The 16,438-nt window shown below is 45.4% G+C and overlaps 1 protein-coding gene across 3 annotated transcripts in view; it reads right to left on the reverse strand.

Moving 5' to 3' along the window:
- Positions 1-16,438, reverse strand: part of LOC308105480 (thyroid hormone receptor alpha-like) — a 169,806-nt gene that overhangs the window by 84,824 nt on the left and 68,544 nt on the right. For all 3 annotated transcript variants that reach the window (XM_080456224.1, XM_080456223.1, XM_080456222.1), the window contains one exon: positions 15,009-15,087. The gene's annotated coding sequence lies outside the window, so the exon portion shown is untranslated. The remainder of the gene's footprint in view (positions 1-15,008; positions 15,088-16,438) is intronic.

Here is a 16,438-nt window from a genome sequence, read left to right on the forward strand (position 1 = left end):
CAAATGGCACTTCACTAACGAGGATAACAATGTCCTTAACAAAAAGCCATTCTGGTGCAAAGTGACACAGATATCGTGCCATCTAGGATTCACCGATACTACGACAGCTGATGCGTTTTATTTCTTTTTGTTCCCTGGTGAGAACCTGCTTGAGGCCAGAGATGCGGTTTTCCATGTTGCAGGGAGATACGTACTGTATACACAGCAAAGTGATGGCATGCTGTACTGTACGTTGAGATATGTTTCCACGCCGCCCCCCGGGGGCATGGAGCAGCCGGAATGATGCAAATGATTGCAATCCATATAAGTAGCGGCAGTTCTACTCAGTAAAATGCTGAGTGGTGAATTCATTCTCGAGGCCATTTAACGCTCCCGAATGTTGCGGTGCGTGAGCCATAGCAAGTCCACTGTACTTCCTAACAAGAAGTACATGCTGCAGCAATTTACCCAACACAAGGAATGCAGGCTTTACTAAATGACTGGGTTGCGGCTCAAACACTCAGCGGATGGCGAAATGTTCAAACAGGGTTGCAGACAGTGCACTACGGTGTAATGGTGGAATATTGCATTATCAGATATCAGATTGTGTTATCGAATTGCTACCAAATTCAGGTCCCACTGCTAAACAAAAGTGAGAACCACTGCTCTAAAAATGGATTCTCTGGGTGCAGGGAGCCAGTTTAAAAGCCAGGAAATAGATTTGTGTGTGTTTACACTGGGGTAGGAGGAAGAGGCCTTGGCCGGGCTACAGCAGCAACGTAGCAGCTAACATTACCGCTCATTAATGCTGAACAGATCTGTGAATAGATGGCAAATAGGCCCAAAATAAGCATCTGAGAGGGGGGGAGTCTGACATCCACAAATAGAGAACCAAACGCCGCAAGGGGGAAATGACTGAGTCTCATAACCACAGTGAAATAAGGGACTCGCTTGTGTGTGTCAGCTGCGCGTGCACGTTCTCACACACACACACACACACACACACACAGATCACATTATACCTGCACAAACCAAGTACACATGCAGGTACACAGATGCATTTAGCAAAATACACACACCTGCACACCAATACACGCACACGCACACACACAGCAGAAGCCGGGGTAGTGAAGTGCGGTGGTCAGCCGCGGGCTTGGCAGTGTGTACACTCTCCCAACTAATGCATTCAATCTCCCGCAAAAGCTAATGCCTGTCAGGAGGAGGAGAAAAAAAGGAAACAACAAGGCCCTCACTCCATCCAGCCCCCAATGGAGCGTTTCCTCTGGCTGTGAGCAGCCTGGCAGCCTGACTGTGGGGACACACAGAGCACAGCCTATCCCTGGGCCAGACCTGCTGGCTTTTACCAGGAAACCATCCCTTAAGGGCCCCGTTGGCAAATGGCCACCTTAGCGCTGCGGGGAAGTGCTGATCAATGTGCTATAACAGGGTGGCTTGCTGGTTAGCCTGCCGCCAGCTGGCTATAGCTACTGCTTTGACAACGAGTGGCGGGGCTACTGCAGAGGTATGGCAGCTAACACAGCCACGAACTCTGTGTGTGTGGTTGAGAGTACACATGTGTGTGTGTGTGTGTGTGTGTGTGTGTGTGTGTGTGTGTGTGTGTGTGTGTGTATGTGTGTGTGCGTGTGTGTATCATGTAGCGTGGAGGAAGGGAAGTCTCATAGACAGCTTGGTACACACTGTACTGATGCCACTGGCTTCCTACATGCCTGTATGTCTGCCCTGTGTGTGTGTGTGTGTGTGTGTGTGTGTGTGTGTGTGTGTGTGTGTGTGTGTGTGTGTGTGGCGGGAGGGGTGTGTGCAATTGTGGTCTGAGGCTTTGTGTGTTTACTGTGCTATAATGGATGTATATGTGTGTGTCTATGGAAGATGTGGAACATGTCTTTGTGTGTGTGTGTGTGTGTGTGTGTGTGTGTGTGTGTGTATGTGTGTGTGTGTGTGTGTGTGTGTGTGCGAGTGTGTGTGTGTGTGTGTGTGTGTGCGTGAGTGGTTGGGGTGGTGGTTGGAGGATGGTGTGTGTGTGTGTGTGTGTGTGTGTGTGTGTGTGTGTGTGTGTGTGTCTATGTGTTTGGCAAGGGGGCTCTGGGCACTGAATAGGATTATGTGCATTTGTGTTTGTTTTTTCTGTCTATGTGCTTGCGCGCGCGCGTGCGTGCGTGCGTGCGTGCGTGCGTGCGTGTGTGTGTGTGTGTGTGTGTGTGTGTGTTACATACATTATTTGCAGCATGTGTGTGTACACGCCTACGTATGTTTGTGGCAGCATTTGTGTGTCTGTGAGAGCGTGCATTTTCTTTATCGTATTTACGTGTGGTACTGTATGTACTGTATGTGGTACTGTAGTGTGTGGCTGGGTAGTATGTGAGTGTATGTGTATGTGTATGCGTGCGTGTGTGTGTGTGTATGCGTGAGTGCGTGTCTGCACCATCAACTTCAGTGGCATTGGCCTACCGTTGCTGTGCAAGCCTTCACAGGCATGTGTGCGTTCTGCATGTTCACGTGAATAGGGTATAGAGATGGGTGCGGCAGTGACAACATACTGTAGTTCAACGCTGCTCGTATGCGTGCGTGTGTGTGTGCGTGTGCGTGCGTGTGCGTGTACGTGTGTGTGTGTGTGTGTGCCAGTAATGTGTGCTGAATCTGCAACAACCGGAGAATTTTCCTCCATCGAGTCCAGGAAAAAAGAAATGGATGTAAAATAAACTCGAGGAGCATATGGCGATGGGAGGGCTTGAGAAGCACCAGTATTCACTCTTTTGAAAACTCCCACCACTTCATGGGTTTTAATACGATGATTCACGTTCATATTATTGATTAGAATAAATATGTGTTGTATTGTACTGTACAGTATTATATGTATTACTGATGAATTGAGTAACATTTGTTCCTTTATTCCTTCATGACTGATGAAAGATGAAGCAGGTTGCGATGCATTGGTGAAATGCTCCTAATACTCTACTTTTATACTTTTAAATAAAGGGTCAAATTCTATACAGCACACAGAGTGCCATGGATTTTCATTTGGCTTTGTTGTTTCAATTTTACATTTCAGATTAATTCTCTCTACGATCTACACAAATTCCCACCCATTTCCAAAGGGCATCTGTCTGTCAACATTTGTGTCTCCAATACAGTAACAGCAGTCCCTGTATTTGATCATTTTGACTCATGATGTCTCAGTTAGACGGATGTGTTGATGAGGAGGAGTGCAATAGAAACATAACCTCTCATGCACTGTATGGCTCCAACAGTTTTAGAGTTGTGAGAAACCATACTGAGAGTGTTGGAGCTCAGGCTATGGCGTCTTGACTTCTTCCAGCTGTGTTTATTGCCATTTCAAAAATCAATGTCTCACTTTCTTCCCCACCAACAGCTAAAGCAGCAGTCTCACCCCAGCAACAATGAGGTGCCCCACACAGGCCACAGAATATACATTCAGAGAAAGCTGCAATCCGTTGCAACTATTTAACCCAGGTGGTTTTCAACCCTTTTCATATCAATGTCCATTATTTATTCGCCATTTGAGCCACGGATCCACCGTTTGATGAGATTTAGACTCTCAGACCCAAAACTTGCTTGCTGTATTGATGTGGTACCATAGGAGAGATAACAGGCAAACGTTGATCAAAATAACAATTCTTCTACATTCTCTAATTGTGTAGACTTTTAGAGAAATGAAAATTAAGTAATGCAGATGTTTAACAATAATTTTACTCTTAAGAGAGTAAAATGAAACCAAAAGGTCCAGAGTTAAAGATCTATAAGGGTCCATTTGGTTACCAGCTCTCCATCATTTAGCTGGGGACCACCTAGAACCCCCTCAACGACCACTGGTGGTCCCTGGACCACTGGTTGAAGACCCCTGATTTAACCCATTAAGACCTGATGACCTAAATCAGTGGTTCTCACACTTTCACGATTTTTCAAAAAACTTAAAAAAATAGCAAAGTACAAGCTTGCACAGAGTGACGCGCTGTGAGCTTGTATAACTGCTATTTTTTTAACAGCCAACGCTAAAATCTAAAATGACACAGATGCTTTCCTGGCTTTAATGGGTCAAAAGGTGTCTGTTCACGTCTTTGTGTGCGTGTGCATGTGTGTGTACATGTAACATGTGCCAAAGTATATAGTACCTCAATTAAATAACAATATACGATATAATATAACTGACTCTGACAAAAAAAGACAGACAGATAGACAGATAGACAGATAGATAGAGGAAATATCGGTCAGCCTGTGTGCTTAAATGCAAATTCCTTAAAAACACGTCCTGGACCGTGGAGGATAAAAATCTGGGTCACCTGCTGAAGCGGCATGGCCATGCAGGGCGACACCTCCAGGAAAGCTGAGGCTCATGTATCTGGGCCGCACACATCAACAACTCCCCCTGCAGGGTATAGCCGCTCCGCTGAGATATCTGGGTGAGCCCAATTAAGCCTGATTGATATACTTCGTTGTGCGACGGTGTCGCATGCGGAAAACATCAGATCTACAACATGCACTGTATTGTACTGTAGATCTGCACACGACGCAGCCGTACGATGGTGCATAAATTAGGCAATAGATTAGAGGAACGCCAAACCGTGCCTCTGGAGGCGTGTGTGTGTGTGTGTGTGTGTGTGTGTGTGTGTGTGTGGTGTGTGTGTGTGTGTGTGCCTGTGTTTGTGCACTGACTGGATGAATCCATCATAGCTAATGTTTCTTAAAATAACAAGGCAGAAAAAGGCACAGGAGTCGGCGTCCAGATTTAGAGTGGAGAATTTATTTTCACAGGAAATTTGAGTCTCTTCTATTTGGGCCACTTCCTCCTGTGCTACCATAACAGCCATTTCACATTTTTACAGCGTGGCTTCTGCAGGAGTCTAGCCATCTAGAAGAGGGTCAGTCAGTCAGTCAGTCTGTCTGTCTAAGTGTCCACAGCTAATCTCACAAACTGCTAAAACAAATAAAGGCCAAATCTCTTGTGCACGCTGCAAGTAGGTCACAGAAGTACCATTTTCCATATTTATGTTTTATCGTTTTAGAAATATTGAACTCATATTTTATAATGGAGCTCTGAAAGGGCTGAAACCTTGTCCAAATGAGTCATACGTCATAGTGTCATAAATGACATCATGGATGAATGGCTGCCCAGATGCACGCTACCGCTTTGCATTAGCTCCAATGGGGGAGAGAGAGACAGACAGACAGACAGACAGACAGACAGACAGACAGACAGAGCGTTAGCTGACAGCCTGTGTGAAGGTGACAGTCTGGGCCTTTAGCACCAAGCAGAGATGCAGATAATACTGCCATCAGATGCAGCCAGCTGTCATGTTCCAAGCCTCCGAGTGTTTGTGTTTGTGTGTGTGTGTGTGTGTGTGTGTGTGTGTGTGTGTGTGTGTGTGTGTGTGTGTGTGTGTGTGTGTGTGTGTGTGTGTGTGTGTGTGTGTGTGTGTGTGTGTGTGTGTGTGTGTGTGTGTGTGTGGGGGGGGGGGGGGGGTGTGTGTGTGTCGTGTTAGTCTAGAGAGAGTTAGTGTTGACACGCAGGTGTGTTCTACTGCTGTTGGTTCCTATTTATCAAGCTACCCCAGACACACACACACACACACACACACACACACACACACATTTAATGTACAGTACAGCATGTACGCAGATACGTGCATAGCGTTCTCATGCCTGCGAGGACATTCCGCTGACCTACATACATGTCATAACTCTGACAACACCCTGCCTCACCTTAAGCATGACCCCAACCTTATACTGCACGTATGTCTAATCCTTATCTTAGGCTGAACCGTCCCGTTCCCCCCCCCCCCCCCCCCCCGCCCGCCGCCTGTGTTGTTTTCATCCCAAGACACTGCCGTGACCCGGCGTGACACTTCTAACAAACGTGTACAGTTAAGCACAGTGAAAGAACACTCTGTCATGCATAAACAAGCGCGCAGTGAGTCAGCTGAGCTTCTCTGCCGCACCATGCATCTAAAAGCCTTTGCACTGTGACAGGAAAGCCACGCAGTTACAATCCTCAGTGTTAATGTATCCATTTGTGACTCTCAGAGTGTTACGAGCGAGTGAGCGCACGGTGGGGGGGGCGGGGGGGTGGGGGTTGAGAGAGGCTACGTAAACATCTCCGGCGAGAGCCGCTTGTCACGGGAGCGGGGCGAGTTCAACGGGTGCACTCGTCCTCAGCAGCTCTGCAGATAACAGGCCCGGTGGCCTCATTTCTCATGCCCCGTAATTGCTTTCGGTTGGCTGTGTCTAGTAGGGCGGGCGACTGACTACTGCTATCAGGATCATGACATTTCACTTGACGATTAATTGTCACAGAAATTAATTGCGATAAACAATTTAATTGTGTTTTTTTTGGCATTAACATTGGAACATATAGATAAAAATTACATTTTCTGTTTGGCTTTTAGGCTTCGTAAACAAAAAGTCCACAGGGCAGATATTGACAAATAACTTTTAACTATAAAAAGACAAATGACATATTTCATAAGTTTATACTTTCAATAAATAAATAAATTGTGGAAATAGCCAATAACGTTGTTAGCTTGTAAATTGTCCTGGCATGCCTGCTGGGCTGTTTGTGATGTTAGAATAGTGATTAGTACTAATTCATTTCCAATAACCCCCTCATAGTGAACATAATCCCCCACGCTGTGAAGAGCATTTCAGAGTTGCTTTCCAAGAGTGTTGGTGTAGTGCTGTACCCTGGCCTGTATTCAAGTAACTGTAGGGAAGAAGGTCAAACTGCCAAGATTCAATGTACTGTATGTATGTATGTATGTATGTATGTATGTATGTATGTATGTATGTATGTATGTATGTATGTATGTATGTATGTATGTATGTATGTATGTATGTATACATATAAAAAAAAGGAATAAAAAAAAATCCAAAAGGCACATCCAAAAAAATTCAATTAAATGGAGGACAAATTACTCACATTTCCACTTTTTTTATTGGCACACCAATAAAATGAACGCTTACGCGTTTCGGCTATGAGCCTTCCTCAGAGCATTCATATCACGTAGATTCAACTCACTTTATACAAAAGTTCAGAGTTCACCAACAGCTGAAATCTCAAGTCAATCACCAAGGTCCAATCACTAGTATGCAAGAACACAGGCAATTACAGGTAATGTGAGGCAAATATCATAAAGTAACAAAGTAACACAAATCACATGTGTCAATTAGTAAATCACATGTGTCACATGTGTCGATTTGCAGTATGTATGCATGTATGTATGTATGTATGTATGTATGTATGTATGTATGTATGTATGTATGTATGTATGTATGTATGTATATGTATGTTCATTTATTTACTTATTTATTTAACCCATTGAGACCTGAAGCCGATTCTACATGTCTCAACAGTATTCTGAAAAACTCATGTTTCTATATCAGTGGTGCTCAATCTTTTCCATGTGAAGGACCCCCAAAATTATATGTATTTGGCCGCGGACCCCCATCAAAATATTTTGTTCCAGGGACCCACAGAAGCAAAGATTTGAGTTAAAAACGGTTCGCTTTAAAAAATATACATATTCAAAGATTTGCACACATTTTCACGATAAAAAAAAAAATAGCAGATCTACAAGCTCGTAGCGCGGCACTCGGTGCCGCGCTACGAGCTTGTATATCTGCTATTTTTTGAATAGCCCAAAGTGTAAAATAATGCTTTTTAGCTCAAATCTAAAAATGACAGAGTTCCAGGTCTTAATGGGTTAAGTTGTGGTGAAATCCATTACATTTCAAATGGACCCGGCCAGTTCAGCTCTGAGGACACCGATAGTCATCTATCACGAGGTGCTGACAAGTCAACTGCGAACACAGAACACACCTGTCATTGTGTAGATAATGTATGGGTGTATATGGTATGTGACATGTGCCTCTACACCACACCATACCTGTCATTCTGGTTTGTAGACATGTCAAATGGCGTCAAGAGAAGAGAGAGCAAACTAGTTCATAGCTAGCTTTCACAGTATATGACGTATAGAGTTGGACGGTGCACTTATATAACATTTGTAATGTACAGTAAGCCAGTGGTTCTCAAACTTTTTGTAGATGTAGATCGGCTATTTTTCAAATAGCCGATACATAGGGTTAAAGTGGTTGAACTGATTTTGATGCTATATTGACTCATTTGGCTGGGGACCGCCTGAAAACCCCTCAAGGACCCGGGGTTGTAAGCTACCTTCGTAAAATTAGGATACTTACATGGAAATCATAACTACTAAAATGACCCTTTGAATGTTAAAGGCATGGTTACTGTGTTCCTGCTGGTCCAACAGTATCTGTCCGGCGTGGTTGAGCATAAGAACATGGAGATTCTATCAACCTGACAGCTATACTGTAGCGCGGTGACCTTGATTCATAGCACAGGTTGCCATGTACCGTGAACGAGGACGGCATGTTCTCACAAGCCACACACACATACAGTACATACAGGGACACACCTATACGTTGACACACAAAGTTCACAGGGTGCGGGCAAACAAAGTATAGCATGCACGTGCGCGGCCTCCCGTCAAGTCGAAGACGACCCGCTTGTGTAATTTGCTCCGTTTTTGACGAGTCATCACGGGCTCCCCTAGGCACACGTTCTCCGTATCCCTTCCCGCGAGTCAGGTGCTTTGGGTTTGACTAATGAGGGCTATAAATCAACATCCTTGTTATTTTCCCATGCAAATAATAACTGATGAACTCACCTAACCGAACTGTCTCGTCACCTGAATGGCTCTGTTGGGAGCCAAGTGGGAGCAAAGGGCCACGCGTCTATTTCTGTAGAGGCAGCGCCATGGCAGAGGCGGCCGTTTGCAGGGCTTCCCCCTGACCATGGCAGCAAGTGGCGGCGGGGCAGGGTTTCCCCCTGACTAGCAGACAAGCTGGTAACACCGCCAAATGGGTCAGAGTCAGAGTCACTGAGAGAGACTCTCTGTCTTCGAGTGCGCGCTGGAACAAACTTTAGCGAGACAAAACTCGACTGTTGGAACCCAGTCAGAGATCTTTTGCCAGGTGACAACGTAACATCCTTGGCATGGTATTTTTTGGTACACATAGATTCTTAACTCTTCATAACTAATAATAATAATCATAATAATTATATAACATGACATTTCTTCTGCTTTTGAAAATAGCCAACTACTGATACCTTTTAGACACCTGCAGGTTTTTCAACCAATCATAGGTGAGGATTACGTGCAACCCAACATCACTGTAGTCAATGACAAATCATGTCCTTTGTCAGTGACCTTTGTTTCAACCCATGCACTCTCCTTGCCATGCACTCTCCTGTGAGCAATAACAGACCTCAGAATGTAAATCCTAACCTTTGGATTTCAGGTCATCACAGATGTCCTTTTTCTGTTAATCCTTTGAAGTCGGCCATAACAGCCCTGACAAAAAATGAAACCATTCAAATACACCACTAGATTGTTCACACTTTGTATTCCTATGCAACAAAAACAGTGTCCCATGCAGCTCAGCGGACTGAACATGGCACCAGCACTGCCAGGGTGCCGGGTTTGATTCCCACCAGCATCGGTGGCCCACCTGTACCAAGGTTGTGATGTTGTATGCATTGCTGATACCCTTGGGTCACTATGGATGAATGCATCCATCACATGGCTTATGCGTCAAGACAAAGACGCTGGGCAGTGAGCAACATCCCATGTTAATACTACGTTTGTTTTGCTTTATTTGCAAATCCCATGTCTTAGCAAAACTAAACTAAACCGTTTGACACTAAAAGCTACAGTGGAGCTGTGGTAAGGGACCGGACAAAGTGCAAGGGTCACTATAGGGACGTCTGGATTAACATGCTAACACACTTGTTCAGTTGACAGGGGCTTCCCACAACCATTGGAATGCTAAGATCAACTACAACTTGCCGTAAAGCCTGAGTTATACAACTTATACTTGGGTGTGCTGCGGCCGGTCTTGCGCACCAAACACAGATGATCTACAAGCTCACACAAGTCGTTGCAGCATGACACCAGCACAGCCAATTATAAATCACCCTTAAGTCAGCAGAAAGCCAGAAAGTAGACGGCGTGTGATACTGTAGAGACCAACCAGCTGCTGGCGGTAGGGATAGGCCACAGGCACTGTGTCACTGCCATTATTGACTCTGACTGTTAAACTTAAGTACTGATCGTTACCGAAAACATCGCTCCAATCCATCATGTTTGCATAACAATATGAGACTGGTAGGACTAGTAGGTCGGGCTCAATGGGCAGAAATTACAGCAGTATAATAATACATGACATCTCACATCCTACTCTGTGTGAAAAAAAAGACAGCAAACCGCTTTCCAAGCAGAAAATGTTTAGATAGAAAGCATAAATTAAGCATTGGGGCTGAACGAATTGACCAAAGGAATCTAATTATTTTATAAATTAAAATGTAGAAATTGTGATTCAAACTGACATTCATACCAGATATCACCCAAAGCACTAGAATACTTCGTTTTATAAGTCTGTTTTGGAACCTTCACTCTCTCATGTAAATAATTACAACCTCTGTTATTTGGAAACAGTAATTAAACCACATGAACCCTATCCATGGGACGAAAAATCGAAAAATAGAAGATCTACAAGCTCACGATGCGTCGTGATGTGTTGTGAGCTTGTCATAATAGCCACGTGTCATAATAGCCAAATGTTCACCTGTTATGACATGCACAGAATAGCGATGCTAAGGACCACCCCCAAAGAAAAAACAGACATAATGAGTGTGACAGACAATAAGGGGCTGATATATTCTCTGGTAAACCTGACTTATATGATTCAGACCCTCGCTGGAATTGATGACGTAACACTGGTGGGTCTGACCACCAGAGACTACTGCTGACATGACTGCTTCAGCCCATTGGCAGTGTGTGCACATTGCCTACACAAATCTGTGCGTGTGTGTGTGGAAATATGTACGTCTGTGTGCGTGAGTGTCTGTGCATGCCATGCTTGTATGAGTTTGTGTGTGTGTGTGTGTGTGTGTGTGTGTGTGTGTGCGTGTGTGTGTGTACACTGTGAGTGCATGTGCATGCATCGGCATCTGGGTGTGAGCATAGTCGCGTGTGTGCGCACCATGCGTGTGTGTTAACTCCACGGATGTGTGTGTTGTGTGTGTGTGTGTGTGTGTGTGTGTGTGTGTGTGTGTGTGTGTGTGTGTGTGTGTGTGTGTGTGTGTGTGTGTGTGTGTGTGTGTGTGTGCAGCGGCTGTGTCAGCAGCCCTCCTGTAGCACCAGGTGAGATTTATGAGGTGTTAAGAAAGCTTGCCTGTAGCCCACTGGCTCAGGCTCTGTCCCCTTCCTCTAACACCCCGCCTGCTGTACACATATCTGCACAACACTCACACACACATACCCCACACCACCAATGCTCATGCTCTCTCACACACACGCGCACAAATGCACTAATATATATATACAGACCGCCATATGTTTGCACGCGCACACGCGCACCAACAGAAAGACATACTGTATATAAACCCCTCAACCCCAACGCGTGAGTCTAATGTCTGTGACACCCGCACCTAGCCTCTAAAATGGCCCCCATCCTCCTTCTCCTGTCAGGGCTGAACACACCTAAACCCCCCCCCCCCCCCCTCCCTCCTCCCAACACGCACACACTTTTTCCAATGGAAAAAAAACCCAGAACAAAACATGGATCTCAAAGAAGTGAGCATCACCGTTCTTTTTTACCAGGGCCTTAAATCCCCCACTCCAAGACCCTTAGGTCATCTATGGGGCCCATGGTTTGTGTAGCCGGTTTCTGATTAGCGATGATTAAACATCGGCCTACGTAGGCTACACACAAAATGTACGCACACACGCACACGCACACGCACACACACGCACACGCACGCACACGCACACCTTTTCCACGTTCACCAGTCTCTCTCCCATTGGCAACAACTGACTCCTAGGTTCTCCGGCCAGGGCCTGAGCTACACGGTAAAATCCTCAGCGTTAATGTAACTATGACAATGTGCAAAATGGAACCAAATGGACCCTTACAGGTCCATTTGGTTCCATTTTGCACATTCTCACAGTTAAATTAACGCTCGTGATTTTACGGTACAACGTCGTTTTCCCACCAAACATCTGTCCAGACAACTCTTAAGGCTCATTCTGCTCCGTTCTGCCTCGCCTGCTCTGCATTATCTGTCTCTGCTGCATCTCTAATGCTGCAGGGACTTAGGGCAGGATTACACCACAATTATGTGCTTCCCATTCTCTCCAGCTGTGCATAGAAATGGAGGGAGTGAGAAAGAGAGTGAGAGTGAGTGAGAGAGAGAGAGAGAGAGAGAGGGAGAGACAAAGAGGGTTGAGAGGAGGGGCAGGATACATGACGAAGGTCCCGAAGCTCCAAAATACAGTAAAACCATCATTATTGCATGGCTGTGTGGGAGGCACTTTGGTGTGGTTCTTTGAATAGCACATTTTGCAACTTGCATACCGTCGCTGTCGGGGGAAAACCTCATATGTCCAAAAGCGTTCCTTTTTATCATTATTTTAACGATCACAAGTGTGAAAATAGCCTGCAAGCACACAACGCGTTGTGACAAAAAGTTGCAACAAAAAGTAGAGACACAAGAGTGTCGCTACTTTTGTGCGACGTTCTTGTGCACGGATGTGCAGAGAAAATTAGAGGGGCAGGGGCTGACATGTCCAAAAGGGCGCCGGCAAAATTATTTTGACATTTCTAGCCGGATTTGGAGGAACATCTCATTTCAAATTAACACTATAGGTTTACACAGTACTTGTCATGAGAAAAAAAATTGTCAACATACACTCCAGCAGAATTAATGGTTATCAAAGCGAAATTTGCAGTTGCAGTCATGAAGTCAGAGATGCTGCATTCAAGATCAAGAGAGTTTGGAAAAGGCAATTCTCTTAAATGCTGCCTTCAGGTACGGCATGGAAAGGGAAATTTAATTAGCATTTCTTTCACCAAAATAAACGTGTCTGGAGAGAGGGCACTTTTTTACAGACAGGTAAAATGGAAGGAGACTTGAGCCCCCTTTGGTGTCTATGTGTGCTCTTTGTGTGATGAAGTAGGGCATTAATTTACAACAAAACGTTAAAAAAAGTCAGGTTTACGCCTGACAGCGACGATATGAGGCCGAGTGGATGATGACGAACGCCTCATCTCTCATTAACGACGATTTAAATCTTCCAAAACGCCACAGCCATTAAATAGGCTTTGGGAGGTTTATTATTATCATGTTCTAAAGTAAGTGCTACATGTACAGTATGTTCTCTCACTTTTTTATGCACAATATGGCAAATGCACAGATTTAGAGCTATGAGTGTGAGTAAATGGTGCATTTACAGTATATACCGCCTTTCTCCAAAGCACTTTACAATGTGCATTATATTCGCACACCGACGGCAGAGGAAAACCATGCAAGGCAGTGAGGGGGTTAACCCATTCAATCCGGGGACGCATCTCTGACATTTTAGATGTCTTTGGCTGTTCAAAAATAGCAGATCTACAAGCTCATAGCGCGGCACCGAGTGCCGCGCTATGAGCTTGTAGATCTGCTATTTTTAGAAAAATCATGAAAATGTGTGCAAATCTTTGAATATATATTTTTTTAAAGCGAACATTGGTCAAATGTTTTGTTCCAGGGACCTCCAGAAGCAAAGATTTAAGAGTTAAAAATGTTGTTTCAAAAAATATACGGTATGTATTCAAAGATTTGCACAAACTTGTTCACGATTTTTCAAAAATAGCAGATCTACAAGCTCATAGCGCGGCACTCGGTGCCGTGCTATGAGCTTGTAGATCTGCTATTTTTGAATAGCCAAAGTACAAAATAATGGCTATAAAGTGACACAGACGCGTTCCCATATTAAATGGGTTAACCACTTAATCCCTGTTCAAAACGTTTCAAAAGCAGCCAATCTACGAGCTGATATACTGCATGCCTGAAAATGTTTCACCATTTTTGCCTGCAATGACATAAACTAGGGACGCCAGGGTGAAAGTGTCTCGCTCAAGGACACTTCAAAAACACAGGGATCGAACCAGGAACCTTCAAATTCCGAGACAGTCGCTTTAACTCCTGAGCCACTGCCGTGTGTTGAAGTAAAATTAGTCAACTCCGGTGCTGCACTGACCCAGCAAAGCACATCTACTGTACATCAGTATTCTTGCTGATGGTTTGTTAAATAAATGACATCTGTGATATGGGAGAGTCGGGCATCCCTCCAGTTCCGTTGAACGAAGACAATCAAAATTAAATATTACAAATCGCAAATCAAAATGACCATCTGCCACCACCTTCTCTAACAGTCCCACATTGTACTGGGAATAGCCCACAGAGGCCACGGGCCAGCAGTGGGCTCAGGAGCAGCGTGGAATGCTGGGAATGTGAGTCTTTGATGTGCTGGCCTGGCCGCGAAGGAGCAGCCTTTCTAATAATATCAGGGCCCGATTCAACGCTAGCTTATAAACTCACCACAGAAGGAGGGGGGGTAAATATATAAAAACGCAGAGAAAGAGAGAGAGAGGAAGCAAGAGGAAGGCTAGTAGGAAGGAATCAGACAAACACATTTAATTTCCACATGCATACTGTAGTTTCACTGCCCTCAATTCGAGGGCATTGAAAGACCCTATTTGGGAATGGCTGGCAGGCAGTCATTAGGGCTGGACTCCACACATCCTGGATATACGTTACCAAGTTACAGTGTTGTGTGTGTGTCAGAGAGAGAGAGAGGGAGAGAGAAGGAGAGAGAGAGAGAGGGGAGGGGAGGGAGAGCAGGAGCAGAGAAACATTGAGATTGAAAGTGAATACGCAGCAGTATGCGTGCGTTTCCCTGTGTGAGTGTACATCATGTATAGAGAGAGTGAGTGGAGTAGAGGGAGAGGGAGAGAGAGAGAGAGAGAGAGGCATAATGCACCCTTTCGACAAACAAACAGCGTTTTGCGTCGGAGCCGATGTACGCCATGTACTGCTACACTCCCATAATGCACACATGTACGATACAGACAGGCAGAAAATAACTTACCGGTCCAGTTGTATGTGTTTGTGTGCGGTTAATGATTTCCCCAGGCCTCCAGTGTTCTGGCGTCCGCCCGGTCCCCGCCCTGAGAGAAATAAACAGGAGGGGGGGTGAGACAGCAACTAAGAGACAGTGAGAGAGAGAGAGAGAGAGAGAGAGAGAGAGAGAGAGAGAGATGCAGAGAGAGAGAGAGAGAGAGAGAGAGAGAGAGGGAACTAGCATATAGAAAACAAACAAGCTATACAGTACAAAGGCCAACAGGGACACCTCCTCTCTCCTCGCTCCCTCTGGAGTTCTATTTCTCTCCCTCTCTCCCCTCCACCCTTCTTATTTGCTTCTCTGTTTTCCATTCTGACTGTGTGCTGCATCTTTGTAATCCTTTTGTCTGTCTTTTCCTTCGTGGTTCAGGCTGTTTTCCCTACACTCGCCCACCTCGCCCCATTTCTTCCTTCCTTGGCTGCACTCTTTCGGTCTTCTTCCTCTCCTCTCCTCTTCGCCCACCCTCCCTCGCTCACAGCAGCCTCCTCTTACCGAATCTCCTCTCCTCTCCTCTCTTCTCCCCTCCCTCCCTCTCTTCCCCCTCCTCTGGAGAAGGGAAATTAATCTGTGGCCCTCGGGAGCCGTCAAGGGCCTGTTTACCTCCCAACCGTACATGAAAGCCCATGGTATCGCTATAGGCCTGCGTCACACAGTCACACCTTAATAGAGCTGCAAGCATCTTTTCCCCACCTTGCATCACCTTTTAATTCCATCATCGGCCTGTGGAATTTGGTGCACACAATCGGGCTACCCGTGCAACCTGTAGGGCCGCTGTTTGAAGTCTCACTAACTGCAGTGCAGTCGCAGATATAGGAAGCTAATGCTGGGGCGTTTCACCAGGCTAATCATGCTACCTAAGTGCTACCTATACGTGCGCTAGCATGGTGAATTATAGCGGGCTCAAAACTAGCCCCCTTTTTTCACCTAAGAGCTATAGCAGGATTAGCCCGTTGCTAGCTACTGCGAGCAGTACCGTGCGAGATCTCGGGTTCTTACGTGTTAATCTCATTACGTAAATACATGATGCTGAGAAACAAAGGAAGTGGCCCAAGTAAGGCTCTTGTCGCTGGTGGCCCCAGCTTAATTAGGCAGCCAAGTCAAGATGGAGAGAGGGAATGGAGAAGAGAGAGAGGGGGGAGAAGGAGAGCGCAAGGGAGACAGCGAGTCAGAGAGAGTGAGAAAAATTGAGGGAAAATAGGCACCAAATGAGTGAGCGAGAGGGGAAGGAAAGGGAGTAGAGAGAGTGCCATCTAAACTGGAAAGTGCTCCGAGACCCAGAAGGGAAAGAGGAAGCTGTTAATGTCGTTAAAGTCCCATCGGAAGAGAACGGCCAGGAGTGTGCGTGTTGTAATGGTATGTGTGTGTATGTGTGAGTGAGTGTGCAGAGATATAAAGAG

This window comes from Gymnoscopelus braueri (assembly GCF_963280865.1).
Source record: "Gymnoscopelus braueri genome assembly, chromosome: 17".
In the NCBI taxonomy this organism is placed as follows: Eukaryota; Metazoa; Chordata; class Actinopteri; order Myctophiformes; family Myctophidae; genus Gymnoscopelus; species Gymnoscopelus braueri.